Source organism: Malania oleifera, chromosome 1 (genome assembly GCF_029873635.1).
Source record: "Malania oleifera isolate guangnan ecotype guangnan chromosome 1, ASM2987363v1, whole genome shotgun sequence".
Lineage (NCBI taxonomy): Eukaryota > Viridiplantae > Streptophyta > Magnoliopsida > Santalales > Ximeniaceae > Malania > Malania oleifera.
The window spans coordinates 45,214,579-45,233,642 of NC_080417.1; the positions used below are offsets into that span (position 1 = coordinate 45,214,579).

Here is a 19,064-nt window from a genome sequence, read left to right on the forward strand (position 1 = left end):
GGGTCAGATCCTTGAGTGTTCAGGGTGTAATGAGGGCTGAGGAGGTCTTTGAAGAGGATATCAATAGTGCTTTTGAGGAAGATGAAGGGCTATTAGTTGATCAACTTAGAAATTTGGAAGATAGTACTGAGCATCAAATAAGAGGAAATTTGATCCAATCAAAACTATGTACTGATACTGTCTCTAGAACAGATATTAACAATTTTAGATATTACAAAATGAACCTATTTATGTGGATGCTCTCAAATATAATCTGTTATGGAAGTGAACATTACTGGCAAGCTTGGCTGGAATGTGCGGGTGAGGAAAGAGGGTGTCCCAGTGATTCCAGCCGGAAGGGTATATTTTCAGTGCAAGGATCTTGGAGGAATTTCAGTTTAAAAATCTTGGCTGATTTACTGTGGGTTAGAGATAATGCTTTTGGGCTTGTGGGAACTGAGCCTTATGGAGGTTTATGGAAGTCAGCTGCTGGTGTTTTAAGGAACCTTATATGAGTAATTGGGCTGGAGCTAAGAGAAGTTATGGTTGGGATGCTAAATCCAAGCTGAATTTTGAAAAATTAAGTGCCGTTAAGGAGATTGGAGGAAACAGTTACAGAGAGATGACAGAACTGGGTTTGGAAGGAGTTGCTGCTGTTAGTGTTACTCAAGGAGAAGGGGATGGCTCAAATAAGGTTCCGGGTGAAGTTTGGCAGCTTGTGTAAGTTGTTCTGTGGAAGGAAAGTATAAAAGCAGCATTTCTAAAGATCTCCTGATAAATTGCCAGAAAATAGATGAGGGGACTGTGCGGAAGAAGACTCTGAGATTGGTAGGGGGGCTCAGGTTAATAAGGAAGGATGAGACTAGAGGAGTTGCAGGTGTTAGTCTTACTGCAGGTGAAGAGGATGGCTACAATAAGGTTCCAGGTGAAGTTGGGCAGCTTGTGTGAGTTGTTCTGTGGATAAAGCTAGCTTTTCTTCTGATATTCCTGAGAAATTGCCAGAAAATAGATGAGGGGACTGCAGAACACGACTCTGAGATTGGTGGGGGCTTAGGTTAATAAGTAAGTGAAAACTAAGGTGTAATCCCAAGAGGGGGGTGAATTGGATTTAAAATTTTTCTTTTAATTCTTTTCAGGAATCCTTAACTCTTTTTTCTTCTTTTAATGAATTCTTTGCTTCTTGTTGATTTATTCAAATAATAAATACTTAAAAACAAAATTCAATCCACAACCAACAAAGAACTTGACCAATCAATTTTCCAATCATCCACAATATTCAAACTAAGATAGAAGATTCAGTTTGTGCTTGTTTGCAGCCCTGTAGTTAATGAATTTGCTTTCTTAAAATGAGGTGCAATCCAATACTCTTTCCAAAAGCTTAGACGTTAAATAAACTTTCAGTTTAAAGAGTCTTTGAGTGTTTCACCAATCAACATACTCCCTTACGGTTTCCGCAAAGAATAGATCAACCAATGTACTCCCTTTCGGTTTCCGCAGTCCTAAAAACAAATTAAGCTTAAGTTTACTTAATATCAAATCCACGTAGTATTTATGATTAAGGAATTTAAAACATCCACGCAGTTCGTATATGCTGTAAGTAAAGAGAGCAAGGGAAAGAGAGAGTGAGACCACGATTTTTACGAGGTTTGGCTTATACCTAGCCTACGTCCTCGCCTTTGACAAACCACCAAAGGATTCACTAAAACCAGTTCCTTTGTCGGGTGAAATAACACCGTTTACACGCTCCTTTGATATGGCTAGAGCCCGCCTCTCCAAACAATATACCCTCGTTCGGTCACTCCTTCAATTAGGCTAAAGCCCGCGCCTCTAAGCGATGTGCCCTCGCTTAGGCAACAATCCAAACGCCTCAAATCGTCAAAGAACTACAAAAGATATGAAGTAATCACTGTGTACAAAAGCACTCTCAAAACAGAGCAGATTAGTACAAATTCAGCTCTGGGTACTTCAACAATTTAAATATCAATAAGAAATAAAATTGAAGTTCAAGTGTAGAATTCACCAAGGGTTCCTTGTGATTGAGGAAACTCAATATGAGAACCTTAGTTGATGTTTTAGCAGCAATTCAGATGATATCCCTCTAGCAAAAGTATAAGCAATATGAAACTTTGAGAGAGATTGAATGCAAGTGTGCTATGTAATTGCCTTAGTTATAATTTCTTGAGATTAAGGAAGTATTTATAGGTCTTTTTTAGAATTGGTTTCCTTCTTCCCCAAGTTAGTTTTTATAACGTTCATATTTCAAAAACCAATTTTTAGAAATTTCCCGTTAAGTTAAAAAATTTGAAATCCCGTGGAGTCCCTCGGCTGAACAGGCGATTGGGTAGTATATTTTTCACAGGGTCAGTCGGCTGGACAGGCGGCTAACACCCTTCTGTCTGCCAGAAATTAATCCTGCATAATTGTCAGTCGGTTGGCTCGACACAGTTCAAAATGGGTCAGTCGGCGGGGCACTGTCAGTCGGCTGAGTGATTTCAATTCATTGTGTCAGTCGGTTGGGTAGTTAACTTAGCTGTTGATTTTCTGTCAGTCAGCTAAGTAAACCTAGTGTTTTTCTGGTCAGTAGGCTGACCAGTCCTCTTTCTGATTTATCATTTTTAGTTTTCAAATTTAGTTTTGCTCTCTTGTTTTGATTTTTTTATAAAACATTTTCTGGGGTTTTAAAATACGTCTATAAGTCCATGTATCCCCTAAAGAGTTTCAACAATATTTCAAAAGATATTTAAATATTAAAGCACTTACTTAAAGACTTCTAAGCCATTTGTCATTCTTAAACACTTGAGTCTTCATGGTTTGATCTGCTACTTGTCTTCAAGCTTTAAGATACTTTGAGCTTTTCATCGAGTTCTCTTTAATATCCATGCTCTCATGATTTTCAAGCTTTAGTCTTTGAATTCATGCCATTTAAGGTTCATATGATCATCCTTCTTTGAAATATAAAGCTTTTAACACATTCTCTTTTTCAAACTCTGAAATAAAAGTCACTCAACAACACATGTTAAAGACATCTTCATTTGTTATCATCAAAACAAGATTGAAAAGCCTAGTTAGGCCAACAATCTCCCCCTTTTTGATGATAACAAACGAGGAGCAAAGATGAGGATAAAAAAAAAACCCCCCCTTACTATAAGCATTCTTTAACATGTGACATCAAATATGTATAGCATGTGGAAATGTTCAATATGCTCAAAGTCAAAGATATCGATATGCGCAAAGTCATAAATATTCCATGTTCCTTACATACATCATAAATATTTCATACACTTACACATCATCATAAATTTCACACTTCCATCTTTGCTTTTCAACCTCTCCCCCTTTGGACATCAATCAAAAACAAGGGGAAAGAATCAAGCAAAGCTACCAAGTTAAGTGTTTTATCATACAACATGCCAAAATACAATAAAAAAGCTACAAATATCAGATTTTTAAGAAACACATTAGGTTTCATCATCAGAATGATGTTCTTCTTCAGCTGCATTCCCTTCTTCTTCTCCTGAGTCATCATCTTCGCCTTCTTCAGAACCATGCTCTTCTTCTGTGTCTTCCTTATCATCATCATCGCCATTTTTGGAGTCCTCATCATCACTTCCATCATCACTAGCAGGAGCGGAACTAATATCCATAGGATCAGAGGGACGAGAGGAACTGATATCTCCTAAAGAGCTTCAACAATATTTCAAAAGATATTTAAATATTAAAGCACTTACATAAAGACTTCTAAGCCATTTGCCATTCTTAAACACTTAAGTCTTCATGCTTTAAGATACTTTGAGCTTTTCATTGAGTTCTCTTTAATATCCATGCTCTCATGATCTTCAAGCTTTAGTCTTTGAATTCATGCCATTTAAGCTTCATATGATCATCTTTCTTTGAAATTTATGCTTTTAACACATTCTCTTTCTTAAACCTTGAAATAAAGTCATTCAACAACACATGTTAAAAACATCTTCATTTGTTTTCATCAAAACAAGATTGAAAAGCCTAGTTAGGTCAACAGTAAGAATGAAACTAGAGATTGCTTGGGGAAATGAGTTGACTGTAGGAGGAAAGGAAGTGATGCAGGGGGATGATGCTGTTAATATTCCCTCTTCCTAGGTTTTTATGAGGAGGTTGATGATGATTTTGATAGTGCGAGTCTGAAAGAGGTACCTATGGTTTTAGAGATGAGTTTGACTGTAATTATACTTCTAAAGAAAATGAGGCACTGGCTGTTAAGTTTAGGTAAAGTGGAATTGGGGGATTGTGAATTATTTAATCTGTGAAGGAATCGTCGTTTTTTTTTTTGGGGTGGGGGGGGGGTGGTTGGGGTGAATGTTGGGCTCTGGGAATGTACTGGTAGGTGTGCACCAGTCGGAGGAAGCTGCACTGCTGCAGGCTTTCAAAACATGATAGTTGAGGAAGAAACTTTGGTCATTATTCCTAGTAATATGCATTCTACTTTTACTGGTGTTGAAGGGAATCACGAGTCTTGGGTAAAACAAATGATCTCGTATAGGACTGCTCAAGGGGTTTAGTTCTTTGAAAGGCATTCTTCCCGTTATACATAATGTGCATGATTTACAAAATATTATTTTGTGCTAGAGGGTGCATAATTTTCTTTTAGGGGGTGAGAGAGACAATTGAGATTTGCAAGGCCCTCTTGTGGAGATGGGGATGAAATTGTTTAATATTTTAGGGAGGGAGGTTAGGTAAGTTTTTTGGCCTGAAAGCTACGAGAGAAAAGAAAGATAGAAAGTGTTGAAAATTTGAAATCTTAAATAATTATTCTTATTATTATTCTTTTTGGGAGGGGAGGGAGGGGAAGGGGGTTTAAAGGGATAGGTAAAGAGCGTAAAATTGGTGTATTGTTTAGGGAATGAGGTTAGAGTGGGTGTTTCGCCTACCAGAGAAAGATAAAAAAAAGAGTTAAAAGAAATTGTTGAAAAATTTAGAATCTTCAATTGACTATTTTTTTTTTGAGGGGGGTGGGGTGCGCAATGGACTAGGTAAAAGGGATAAGATTGCTAATTATGAGCCTAATGAGTTTGAATGTTATAGGGCTAGGAGATTGTTTAAAAAGGGTTTGGAATGCTAAAATAAGAGGTTAATGAATTGGATCTTTAGTGGGCTAGGAGATTCTGAGACTTGGTATCTTAAGACTCTTGATATTACATGTAATTAAGTTAGAACGTGTAAATAGGGGTATTATTAGGGATATATGATCAAGTAAAGGTAAAGATTGGACTATTCTATCTTGAAGGGAGGCATCTTGAGGTGGGAGTTTTTTTGGTAACTTTATTAGGGAGTGCTGTTTGGTAGATATTTCAAATGCTTTGTTGGTCAAGTGGGGGGAAAGAGCAGTAGGCTAGTTGGGGTTAGATTGTTTTCTTTTTAATGATGTGCAGGAAGATCAGTTTCTTGATCTCTCTTAGGAAATACTAGCCAGACCTATCTTAGATAATTTTCCACTTTGGTTGGTGTCTAGAAAGTTCAGATGGGGCCCCACTTTTTTTGTTTTGAGAATGTGTGGATGGATCATCATGGTTTTTGCAATTTAATTTAGGAGACTTGGAGTTTGTGTGATGTTAGGTGGGAAGGTTTTAACTTTATGAAGAAGCTAAAGGGGTTAAGGAGGTGTTAAAAAAGTGGAACTTAGAGGTTTTTGGAGATGTTAGGTGAAAATGTAAATATTTTGAGGGCATGGAGTTAACAAGATAGGAAATAATTTGAGGAAGGGCTTTTTAGAGAGGAAGGAGTTAAGGGGGTGAGTCTGAAGACTGAGTTAAAGGATTTATTTCTGAAGGAGGTTAGGAGTTGGGAGGCAAAAACTAAGTTTGAATGGCTAAGGGTGGGGCATTGTAACTGAAAAAGTTTTTTGTAAGGTGGGGAATGGGCAAATTCTGTGTAATTATATAAGAGAAATGAAGTTAGTACTGGGGATATTGTGTTAGATGCTAGGATGAAAGCTGAAAAAGACCCTGACTTCTTTAAAATTTTGTTTTCTGAGGAAGGTGTAGATAGGCCAATAATTGAGGGGTTGGAGTGGAGTCCTATATTAGACACATAGATTCTTTGGTTGGAGAGGCTTTTTAAGGAGGAGGTCAGGGCTATAGTGTTTAGTCTAGAGAGGGATAAGGGATGCTCTTGGACTGGATAGGTTTAGCATAGCCTTTTTTAGGAGTGTTGGGATGTGGTAGGGAGGATCTCATGAAGGTTTTTTTTATGAGTTTTATAGTTATGGAAAAGTTGGGAAGTGTGTTAATTCTACTACGGCCTTGGTGCCTAAGTAAATTAGGTCCATTAATGTATTGGAGTTTCTTCTTATTAGTTTAGTATCCAATGTCTAACATCATTGCTGAGGTGCTTGCTAATAGATTGAGTCTGTCCTTGTTGTAATTATTTCTCTTGCCCAAAGTGCTTTTTTGTGGAAGGAAAGCAATTCATGGATGCTATCTTGTTTGTGGATGCGGTGTTGGAGGATGTTTGTCACATAAAGAAGAAGGGCGATGTGTTTAAATTACATGTTGAGAAGGCTTATGATAGAGTTAGTTGGTAATTCTTGGAAAGGGTGCTTAAGAGGAAGTGGTTTGGAATTAAGTGAAGGGATTGGAAGAGAGGATGATTATCTTATTCTTGTTTTTCATTGATTATTAATGGGCAGCATAAAGATGGTGTGGTTCTTTTGGGGGGTTTTAGGCGAGGGGATCCTTTATTTCCTTCATTTGTGCTTGTGGGGGATGTGTTAGAGTAGAATGATAGATAGGATGGTAGATAAGGGGGTTGTGAGAGGTCTTAAGGTGGGTAAGGAAGAGGTTGTAGTGTCTCATTTGTAGTTTGCTGACAACACTGTTATATCCTTACATGACCATGATCATCTTTCTTCATTCTTACTATATTGTGGATTTTTAAGAGTTTGTCATGTGAGAGCTAATTTGGTTAAGACTGGTGTTGGGCCAGGTAACCATACTCATAAGAGGGTTTATGAGCTAACCTCCCTAGTTGAGTCTGGTATTTTAGAATGGCCTTTAATCTATTTAAGTGCCCCTTCGAGAGGTAAGCTTAGGTCCTTAGCTTTTTGGGATCTAGTGGTGACCAAGGTTGCAAAGAGTTTGGATGGTTGGAAAGGAGCTTTGTTTTCTTTAGGTGGTAGAATTACTCTTATTTAGGTCAACTTTTTCACCATTGCTCTATTTTTTAAAATCTATTTTTAGGGTTTTGGGAGCGATAGCTCAAAAGCTTGGGAGGGAGAGGAGAGATCATTTGGTTAAGTGGGAAATGGTGTGTAGGTCAAAGGGAGGAGGGGGGTTGGGTCTTGATGATTTGGTGATTAAAAATACTACTCTTTTGGCTTGTGAAGGCTTGATATACATTGTTGGTCCACTTCCTAACAGCTTAAGCTTTTGGGTAAAGTTGATGCTCACCCATGTTTATCAAGCTTGCTCATGAGGATTATTTGGTACCAACAAGTGGTATTAGAGCCTAGTATTAGAACAAGATGATTGTTGACAAACAAACAATAGATGTAGGCTGCAGGACTAGATCCTAGGACCTCTTGGAAACCATAGCTCTACCACCTTGTTAGTTTATTACTTCTCGTAAAAGATTAAGCTATTAAGCTATTAGGTCTTAGGCCCAATAATGTATATAAGAAGCCATAGTCCACTCACTTTTTTTTTTCTTCCCAATATGGGACAAAGTCATTGTCATGCAAACAACTAGGAGTCGTTGCTCAACCATGGGAAAACCTTGAAAACCATGGGAGTTCACTTGTAACATTTGTAGGATCCACCGTTCCTTTTTTATAGGATCAATGTCTTCAAGAACAGATACATGAATAGTTGAGCTAGCTTAACCATTGACTCTAATACGACTTGTTAAGTATCGGGGGAGTCATCATGCATGGACTTGATATATATGGGTGAGCACCAACTTGATCCAAAGCCAACAATGTACATCATGCCTTAAAACTCCTATGCATTTGCAGCTTGATTGCACATGGAGAGATAAACAAACGATAAGCAACATCCATTTCAGCAAATAAGATAATTTGCAACAAACAAACAATAAATGCAGACAACTAGACCCCATGACCTCATGGCAATCATAGCTTTGATACCATGTTAAGTTACCACTTTACCCAAAAGCTTAAGCTGTTAGGTTGTGGCCCAACAATGTGTATCAAGCCTTAACGTGGCTAAATGGCTGTGATGGTTCCCCTTGGAAGTGAATTCTTGTGGGACAAAGTAATAAAAGTAAATATTGCATGCAAGACAATGGGTGGGATGCTACTTTGGCCTTGAGAACGCCTTCAAAGAGTCATTGGAGGTTAGGTCCATATTGTAGAATCATCCTTCTTTTCTTACTTAAACAAAGTTTCAGTTGGGTAGAGGCAATTGTGTTAGGTTTTGGAAATAAGTAAGCGTGCAAAAGGATCCTTTATCTTGTTCTTTTGCTCTCATGTACCGCCTTTCTTCTCATCATAATGCCATGATTTTTCTTTTCTTATTCTTGAGAGCTATTTCTTTTCTTGGGACTTCCACTTTAGAAGGCATTTAAATGATAGAGGGGTTGAGGAGCTGTCTTCTTTGTTGATTGTACTATTGGGTTGCAATATCTCTAGTAGGAGTGATGGTAAAGTTGGTCTTTGGACTTGTTAGGGGTGGCCAAACGGGTCGAAACTTACGGGTGACCCGTGACCTATCCGTTTAAATCGGGTTTGTGTTTAATACAAACTGACCCATTTATAAATGGGTCAACCCGGACTTGAGTACTCGGTCCATTTATTAAACGAGTTAGGTGGGGTTTCGTTCGGGTCATCTGTTTTGCCACCCCTAAGCAGATGGTCTCACTACCAACAAAATCTGAACCCCTCTATCGAAACCCTAAAAATTGTTATCTTAGAAAGTTGCCATTAACAAAAGCACTGATAATTTGTTAACGCAATGGATGACTTGGAGGTGAAAAGATGATCTGCTCAGTGGTTGGGTGTGAGTTTAATAGAAGCAATCCTCGCCATCCAAGCCTTAAAATGTGCCCGTAGATCCAATTCGGCGAAGGTCCCCGACGTCCTCTCCAAGAGCTTCCCCTGTGTCGTTAAATTCGAACTCATCGCCGCTTTCAAGGAGCTCCTTTGGCAGAACCAGTGCGGCTTCGCTATTGATGTTTTCTCCGTCGTCCGATTGGAGCCCTGGTACTGCACCGACCTCTCTCTGTACGCCGGTTTGGTTGTGGCGATGGGAAGGAACTAGATGTGGGAGAAAATTGACCGTCTAATCTGTGATCTGGAAGCGGAGGGCCAAGGGTCGATCCCTTGCGACGATAAGTGCATCATTCAGGTGCTCTGGGCGGTGCTTGGCATTGACAGGGTGGAATGGGCGGTGAGGATTTATGGGATGATGAAGACTGAAGAGGAGCGGGTGGGGGTCCATCTGAGTGGGGAATGATTTGGGTTTTATTGGATTTATATGCGTTTAAAATTTTTTTAAAATAAATACATTAAATTTTTTAAACGGGTGACCCGTTTATTAAACGTGCGGGTTAGGGTTTACATATTAGTGACCTCTTAATAAATCGGTCAACCCGAATCCGAACCCGTTTAACATCGACCCGTTTATGACTCGCCTGAACTCGGCCCATGAACCCGTTTTGCTACCCCTAGGAATCATCAAGAGTTTATTTGAGTAAATCTTTCTTTTCTCACCTTATTAAGGCTGATTTGGTTTTCCCTTTAATCGGGGTATACGGTAGACTAAAATTCCTTCTAAGATAAATGTGTGTGTGTGTGGCTAGTGGCACTTAATAAAGTTAACATTACTGTAGAATAAGAGACCTTCTATTGCCTCTTCTTATGGTATGTGTCTCATGTTTGGAAATAGTTTTGAGGATGCATCCTATTTGTTTCTAAATTGCTCTTTTTCTTTGGATTTTTCGAATACGTCTTTTTTGAAATTTTTGATGAAGTGTGGGTCTAACTAGAGTTGGTGAAGGAGCTCTTGACTATATTTTTTGTATTGGCTTGGGGGAAGGTAAGGATGAAAAGAGGTTGTGGAGGTAGGGGTGTACAAAAATTACTGAAAAACCAAAAAGTATACTTAAAACTAAATAACTGAGTGTTCTGCTGAATGTTCTGCTGACCGTAAGCTGAGTTGTCGTGTTGAATTTTCAACTAAATAACTTAATTAACTAACTTCAGTAGGTTCACGGTTTTCCCACAAATTCCCCTCTAAAGCCGGGAGTCCTAACATGTCTCTGAACTTCAAAAACTTCTCAATAGTAATAGGTTTTGTGAGCATGTCTGCTGGTTTTTCATTAGTGCTGATGAATTCTATAACTGAATTTCTTCCTTCTGCATAAGGTCACGAATAAAGTGATGTCTGACTTCAATATGCTTTGTCCTGACCTGAAAAACTGGGTTCTTAGTTAGAGCTATTGCTGACATATTATCACAATAAATGGTTGTAGGACCCTCTTGCTTCAGTCCTAAATCACGAAGTAATTTTCTCAGCCAAACTCCTTTACAAGCAGCCCCTGTTGCTGAAATATATTTTGCTTCTGCAGATGACTAGGCAACAATGTTTTGCTTTCTTGAACACCATGAAATGGTGCCATTTCCAAGGCAGAAAACATATGCGATGTGCTTTTTCGATCATCAACTGGTCCGGCCCAATCATTGTCAGTGAAACTAGTCAAAACAAATTCAGAATCTTTGCTGTACTTCAGTCCAAGTTTTAGTGTGCCTTTAAGGTATCGTAATACTCTTTTTGTTGCTGCATAATGAAGTACACTTGGGCTGTGCATGAACCTAGACAACATACTAACAACTTGTGTAATATCAGGCCTAGTATGAGTCAAGTAAATAAGGGATCCAACTAAACTCCTATACTAATTTTCATCGAATTTCTTAGCTCCATCATCAGAATTTAAATTTCATTAAGAGCCATAGGAGTACTTACAGCCTTAACAGTCCTTCATATGAAATTTCTTCAAGATATCAGCTGCATACTTTTCTTGGGAAATGAAAATTTCCCTTCTTCCTTGCTTAACTTGTATCCCGAAGAAGTACTTCATGATCTTTAAGTCTGTCATCTCAAAATTTTTCATCATTGAGTGCTTGAAATCAACAAGTAAATGAAGATTGCTTCCAAAGTAAATCAGATCATCAACGTACAAGCAAACAATGATGAAATCAATTTCTTTTTTAAAAAAATAAAGAGCTGGTTCATGAGAGCTTTTCTGAAATCCTGAATTCTGAAAATAAGAATCAATCTTACTATTCCAAGCTCGTGGAGCTTGTTTGAGGCCATACAAAGCCTTGTTTAGTTTGTACACCTTTTCTTCTTTGCCCTTCACTTCATATCCATGTGGCTGCTCAACATAAACTTCCTCATTTAGTTCTTCGTTGAGAAACGCTGATTTAACATCCATTTGATACACATTTAACTCCAATTTGGCAGCTATTGCAATTATAAGCCGAATTGTCTCAATTCTTGCAACCGGTGCAAAGGTCTCATTGAAATCAACTCAAGGTTGTTGAGAATAACCTTTGGCAGCCAATCTGGCCTTGTACGTTTGAATGGAACCATCCTCGTTGTACTTGGTTTTGTAAACCCACTTGAGACCAATAATGTCTTTGCCTTTAGGAGGATCCACAAGCTTCCATGTGTTGTTCTTTTCGATCACGTTCAGCTCTTTTTCCATGACCTTTTTCCATTTTTTATCCTTCATGGCACCTTCAAAACTTTGTGGCTCACAAGAGAAAAGGGCAAATTATGAATTTTCATTAGAAAAATAGCTTCTAAAATCACCATACCTCTTCGAAGGTCTTCTAACTCTTTCATATCTTCTTAGGACAGGTGAAGAGGATGAAGTTCCTTCATTTTCTGAATTTTCAGATTTTGAACTAAAGTTCCCGGGTGTAATTTCAGCTTCTGAAATTGCTCGATTATGAGATTCAGTAGCTGATTTAGGTCTTGTTGCTTCAGCTGGTACAAATTTTGGAATATTTGTTGAGTTCTGGCCGCTGGAAGTCCACTGCCATACTCCCCTTTCGTTAAAGATGACATCTCTTGCCACTGTCAGTTTATGATTAACAGGATTTAGCAGCCGTTAGCCCTTTGATTCATCGCTATACCCAATAAACAAAAGCTTTTCTCCCTTCTGATCAAACTTGTCCTTAATAGGAGCTTTGTTGAGTGAGTAGGCTAGACAACCAAACAATTTCAGATGGCTAACATCTGGTTTTCTCCCACTCCAAGCCTCATAGGGAGTTCTATTCTTCACTGATTTTGTTGGTGACCTGTTTAAGATATAAACAGTGGTATGTAAAGCTTCAGCCCAAAGAGAATTAGGAAGTCCTTTACCTTTTAACATGCTCCGAGCCATTTCAACAATGGTTCAGTTTTTTCTTTCAGCAACTCCGTTCTGTTGAGGGCTTCTACTCATTGTTAGTTGCCTTTGAATGCCTTCTTTCCTTGCAATAATTCATGAATGGGTGATATATGAATTCACCTCCACGATCAGTTCTTAAGGTCTTCATTTTCAGCCCACACAATCAGTTCTTAAGGTCTTCATTTTCAGCCCACTTTGCCTTTCAACGAGGGCTTTGAACTCCAGAAATATTGAGAAGGCATCTGATTTTTGCTGAATAAAATACAACCATATCATTCTAGTAAAATCATTAACAAAAAGGATGAAATACCTTTTGTTTCCAAGAGATGGTGTTCTTGTGGGTCCAAATATATCCGCATGAACAAGCTCCAAAGGAGCTTTGGCCCTCCTAGAAGTTTTGGGGAAAGGGAGGTGGTGCATCTTCTCGTAAATACAGCCTTCACAAACTCCTTCAATTTGATTTATTTGAGTAAGACCACGAATCATATCCTTTTTCTTGAGAAGCTGCAGTCCCTTATGATTTAAATGCCCTTATCTGAGATGCCATAGTCGAGATTCGTTTGAAATCTTACTCTTCAAAGCCGTTGGACTTGTGTAGTTGATGGAGAGTGGAAAAACCTTGTTTCGAGTCATCTCAACTTTAGCTATCAACGAGTTCTTCTTTTTGTCTATGATTCTGCATTCATTTCCTTCAAAATGGACTTGATATCCTTTTTGAATTAATTGCCCCACACTTAAGAGATTGTGAGCAAGACTTGGGACATAAAGAACATCATGGATGAATTTTTGTTCACCTGATATGGACTGCATTGCTATCACACCTTTTCTTTCTACTCTTACAAATTTCCCATCACCAAGAATGAAGGAATTTGAAGCATTTTCATCAATTTTAACAAATAACTCACGGTTACCTATCATATGACTGTTGCAGCCACTGTCAAGGTACCAAACCTTGTCGTCATTGCTTTCAGCATTGAGACAAGTGAGAAACACTTGCTCTTCATTTTCCTTGCTGAAACTTGCTTTTGAACTTTCATTCTTCTTGTGCCAACAATCTTGGTCTGAATGGTTTGGAATGCGGCTCCTTTTACACCTTAAATAGCATGCAGCTGAAGTGTGATTTGACTTCTTGCATATGATGCAATTCTTTCTTTGATTGCTGGACCTTTGAGGCTGCAAATTCCTGCCTCTGCCATGGCCTCTTCCACGACCACGGGACTGGTTATTTTGGCCTCTTTGAGACTGGTCTTGTTGCTGAAAATTTCTCTTCCTCTCTTGATTTTTCCGGTTCAAATTGAGCTTTGATTGAAAAGCCTGCTCCGAGGGCTGACCTGAAGATCCTTTAATTCTTTTCTCATGTGATTCTAAAGAACCACAGAAGTCAAACATGGTCATAATTGAGAGGGCTTTTGATTCTTCAATTGCTGCAGCTGCATGATCAAATTTTGGTGGTAAACTTCTGAGAATTTTTTCAACGATCTTTTTTTCCTCTACCCGATCACCATAAGCTCTGATTTGGTTGACTATTTCAGCAACCTTGGAGAAAAATCTTTGATGCTTTCAGAATCTTTCATTGCCAAGCAATCAAAGTTCTTCCAAAGAGATTGTAGTCGGGTCAAGACTAAATTATTGTTTCCTTGAAATTCCTTCCGTAGTGTTTCCCATGTGTCTTTAGTCTTTTGAATGCCAAAGATGCAGGGATAGATGGTCTTGCTGATCCCTTGATGAAGATAACTCAAAGCAAGAGCATTATTTTTTATTTTTTCTTTGTTCTGGGCAGATCTCTGAGATGATGTTGCTGTGCTTGTGTTTGTAGAGGATGAATCATCATTTGTTGAAGTTGAATCATCATACCCTTCTTCAATAATCTCCCATAAGTCTTGTGCAATGAAGAAAATTTTCATTTGATGAGCCCAGTACCCATAATTTTCTCCTTCGAAGATGGGTACTTGGTTTTGAGAATAATTGAACATAGTTCCAGCAGAGGAAGAAGTGCTGGACGACATAGCTCTGATACCTAATTTTGTTGGAACAGAAGAATAGAAAACAGAAAAAACAGAGAAGAAAAAATACTGAAAAACACCTCTTTAAATTTACTGACTTGATGAAGAAATTACATATATAAAAAGCTACAGTGCTGCAGCACTTTTTGCTGGATTTTTGAGATTCTTAAAATGACTGGGATAAGGCCACTATTTATAGGGCAGAGTACATGGGGAATAGATGGGAAATTTTAATATTCTAGGGACTTAACAACTCATTAAATCACCTAGAAACAAGGCAAAGAATATGAGAAGTTCCTAGACTAAATAACTCACTCATGTGCTATTAATGGATGACAGCTGTATTCCACTTTGAAAAACTGAACAGAACTTTGAATAAGAATCACACTGGCTGCAACTTGCTAACTGAATAATTTTATTGCTGAATGTTCTGCTGACTGTAAGCTGAGTTGTCTTGATGACTTTTCAACTAAATAACTGAATTAACTAACTTCAGTAGGTTCACGGCTTTCTCACAGTAAGAGCACCCATCAGCTACGGTGATACTTCCTAATATTCAAAACTAATCTTCTTCTTCTTCTTTTTTTCTTTTTTAAAAAAAAATTAGAGAAAACATAGAACATAAACAACTTTTTTTCCCTAGATTAATTTTTCTTGATTCCTCCCCATATTTGCAAACACATGTATAATTTTTTTTATTAGGAAAATTTAAATGCATTTTACTATTTTGTTTGTTGTATGATATGCATGTCATTTGGAATTCGAAAATTTGAGTAGAATTCTCGATTCTGAAATGAAATTTTGATTTGCAATTTGGATTTTGCCAACTATATTAACAATACTTATGATATGTGTATGGAGCATCTTGATGGGAAGCGAGGCGGGAGTGGAAGAAGATAGTATTGGGAGTGGTTATGGTCGCTATTCTGGATTTTCACTGGCTAGTTTTAGCCATTTGAGGGATATTGTTTTTTCCAGCAATGGCTTTGACCAATGGGGAGGATTTGGCTCCTGTTCCTGATGCATTGACCATTTTTGTTTTGTTTTTTTGTTTTTTTGTTTTTTTTTTTTTGTTTTTCATTTAATGCATGGTGAGGTTCCTTTATTTGATATTGGGCTTCCTTTTATTTCTTACAATAATTCTAGTTCCAGTAAAGGTATTTTAACCATACTGAAGTTGGCTAAGGATACAATTGGTTCAACCAGTTGCATTAGAGTGTTTGCTTCAGCAGCTAAGATTCCCAAGACTGGACTAGATTGAATAGTACTTGCTATGATAGTTATTGTCATATATGAAGAACAGGCTAATCATTCAAAATGCCAGAATACGTTAATAAAAAAGTGACCAAAAAAAAAAAAGAAAAAAAGAGACTTATGAAGAGATTGAAAGCTCTGAATGTTGCATTGAAAATTTGGGGTAAGGAGGCCTTTGGTGATGCATGGATTAGGAATCCTGTTATTTTAGAAGATATTGAGGAAATTGACCATTCGGAAGATTTGGGTATTAGCTCAAAGTATTTGGTTTATTGGATAGGTCTCTTAAGAATGGCTTGGCTTTGCTGTTAAAGGAGGAGATGAGTTGCAGACAAGGTTATATATAAATGGAATGAGGGGAACTGTAATTCTGGATTTTTTTCACAGAATTGTTAGTGGCAGATATATGAGGATGTGATTAGAGAATTAGTATCCAATGAGGTGTTATTGTTAGGAATCCATCTTCCATTTTTTAGAAGGTTGTTCGGTTTTTTAGAATCTTTATGAAGAGGACACCACTTGTCACCCTGTGATTGAGGTGTTGGACTGCCCTTACGTTTGTGGTGATATGTCTTCTTGGTTGGAGTGACCTTCTAAGGAGGAGGAGGAGGAGGTTAAGTGGGCCATGGTTGGCATGGATAGGGAGAATGCTCCTGGGCTGAATGGGTGTAGTTTAGAAATTTTAATTGTTAAGATGTGGTTAAAGTTGATTTGATTGAGGTGTTTCATGCTGTTAGATTACCACTTTACCTAAAAGCTTAAGCTGTTAGGTTGTGGGCCAAAAATGTATATAAAGCCTTAACACACCACTGCATGTGGAGTGGAGAGATAAACAAATGCTAGATGACACCCATTACATGGGATACAATATTTTTAAACGCCACACAAAAAATGCGAGCAACAAGACTAGAACGCAAGACCTCCTGGTAACCATCTTTGATACCATGTTAGATTACCACTTTACCTAAAAGCTTAAGCTGTTAGGTTGTGGGGCAGCAATGTATATCAGGCCTTAATACATTCTAATGAGATGATTCTCAAGAGTATGAATTCAACTTTTATCGCCTTAGTTCCTAGGAAAGATCACTCTCTTAGGTTAGTGACTTCCCGCCCTTTTAGTTTGTCTGCAAGTGTTTATAAGGTCATTGCTTAGGTTTTAGTTGATAGGATGTAGCATTTCTAGTTCTTAGGTGACTTTTGTGGGGGTAGATATTTGTCTTCGATGCTGCCCTCATGACTAATGAAGTTGTTGAGAATTTTAGGAGGAAGAAGTAAGCAAGCTTAATCTGTAAGTTGAATTTTGAGGAGTATGACAGGGTTGGTTGTCTTTTCTTGGATAGAGTGTGAAATAAGAAGGGTTTTGGATCTAAGTGGTGAAGCTGGATTGGCTGTTACTTTTCTTCTGCCTCATTTTCTGTGATTATTAATGCAGAAGCCAAGACTTGGTTGTCAGCATTGAGGGTTGTAATGCAAGGAGATCCTTTTATCTTTTTTTCTCTTTTTCAGTTGCTGATGTGTTCAGTAGAATGATTGGGAGGACCATGGACAGAGTTTTGTACAGGGTATTGCTTTGTGTATGGATGAAGTGATTGTCTCCCATTTTCTGTTTGCCCATGACACTATTTGTTTTTTGTCTGATGATAGGTGATCTTTTTGTAATGTTCTTGCTAAATTGCAGGTTTTTAAGTTAGTTTCACCACTGAAGATTAATTTAAGTTATGCAATTTAGTTTCTATTAACATGAGTCCAGAGGTGACAGCTGGGAATGCTGCTCTTGTGGGTTCTTGTAGTGAACTTTGAATTATCTATGAGTTCTGTTTGGTGGGAATACTCATTTTGAGAGATTTTGGGATCTAGTGGTCACTGGTCACTAAGATGGCTAAACATCTTGATGGGTGGAAAGGTGCGCTCTGCTCTTTGGGAAGTCACATTGCTTTAATCGAGGCATGTATTTCTTTGTTTCCCCTGTACTTTTTATCCTTGTTTAAGATTTCAGTGGGGGTAACTGATAGACTTGAGAGGATTTTGAGTGATTTTCTTTGGTCAGGGGTGGCTGGGAGGAGGGATCATCTCATGAGTTAGAAGGTTGTGTGTAGTGTTGGTGTTTAATGTCTAAAAGCATTGCTGGTTTGTAGGTGGTATGGCGGTTTCCTTTGAAAATTGATTCTCTCTGGCCTAGGTTTATTGAAAGTAAATTTGGTTTGGAAGAGAATGAGTGGGATGCTAATATTGCAACTAGAGTTTCTCATCAAAGCCCGTGGAAGTTCATTTTATAGGTAAAAAAAATCATTTCTTCTTTCCTCTCAAGTATAAACTGGTAGATGGCTGTATGGTTCGCTTTTGGCTTGGGGAAGTATGTTTTTTGGCGCTTTCTTTCTATTTTCCGTCTTACCTTGGGTTTTGAGGCAAATATTATTCTTTTCGTATAATTGTTAGTACTATTTCTGAGATATTCATTTTCATAGGAATCTGAAAATTAGAGTTGGAGAAGCTTTCCTCACCCTAGGATTTGTTAGATTTTGATCCATATTCTCTTTGCCGTGTGGTTTTTGGATTGCTCTTACTGATCGAGTGTGGATAGCTAGAAGGATCCTTTAAAAGTTAAGGCACTTGTGTGGATGGAGGTTCTTAATAGAATTGACACCAACAATCTTCAGCATTCTAGACAACCTTATATTGTTATTTCTCCAAATGTATGTGTTCTGTTATGCTATTAGCTGATTGTGCTCATTTATTTCTTCACTGCTTTGTGACTTGGTGCTTGTGGAACAAATTTTTTGGGTTGTTGGGTGAGTGCTGGGTTTGTTCACATTCTTTAGAGGCTCTTTTGTTGATTGGTTTTAGAGGGTTTGGGAGGCAAGATAAATCCAAGGATTTTGTTGCAGATTGTAATTTTTGATGTTACAGGGGCACTTGGGCTGGACAGGAACTCAAGTATATTTTGATATTCTCATTTCATCTCTTGATTCATTGATTTGATGTGGGACAGAATCGTTTTTTTTTTGGCTTCCCTGCGGTCTACAAGGTGTACATTATCCTTGTTAAATAAATTTATTTTTCTATACGAAATTGTGGTTTTTAGATACAAAAGTTATTACGTGTTGGTGTTTATTAGTTGTGAACCTTCATGACAGATGGGGAATATTGTGGATTTCTATTTAGGAGATATCGTTGAGATAATTTATGGCAGGGGTTCTTGCTCTGGAGTCCATTATTATTATTATTATTATTATTATTATTTTCCTATTTCCCAGTTTCACTGTTGCATCTCTTAGTTGCATGATTTACAGCTTTACTGTGTAGCCTAGAAAGCTACTGGCTTGTTTTGGACTATCAATTCCTTAAGTAAACTTGTTGAATGCCAAATATACGTATTCTATTCTTTCTTGTCGAAGTGGTATAAGATGTTTACCTATTTTTTGTGGCTTTAGAACAAGGGCA

General features: G+C 37.9%; 1 protein-coding gene across 2 annotated transcripts in view; it reads left to right on the forward strand.

The window, feature by feature from the left end:
- The window catches only part of LOC131161293 (transcription-associated protein 1-like), a 97,932-nt gene that overhangs the window by 62,915 nt on the left and 15,953 nt on the right, over window positions 1–19,064 (forward strand). The window lies entirely within an intron of this gene.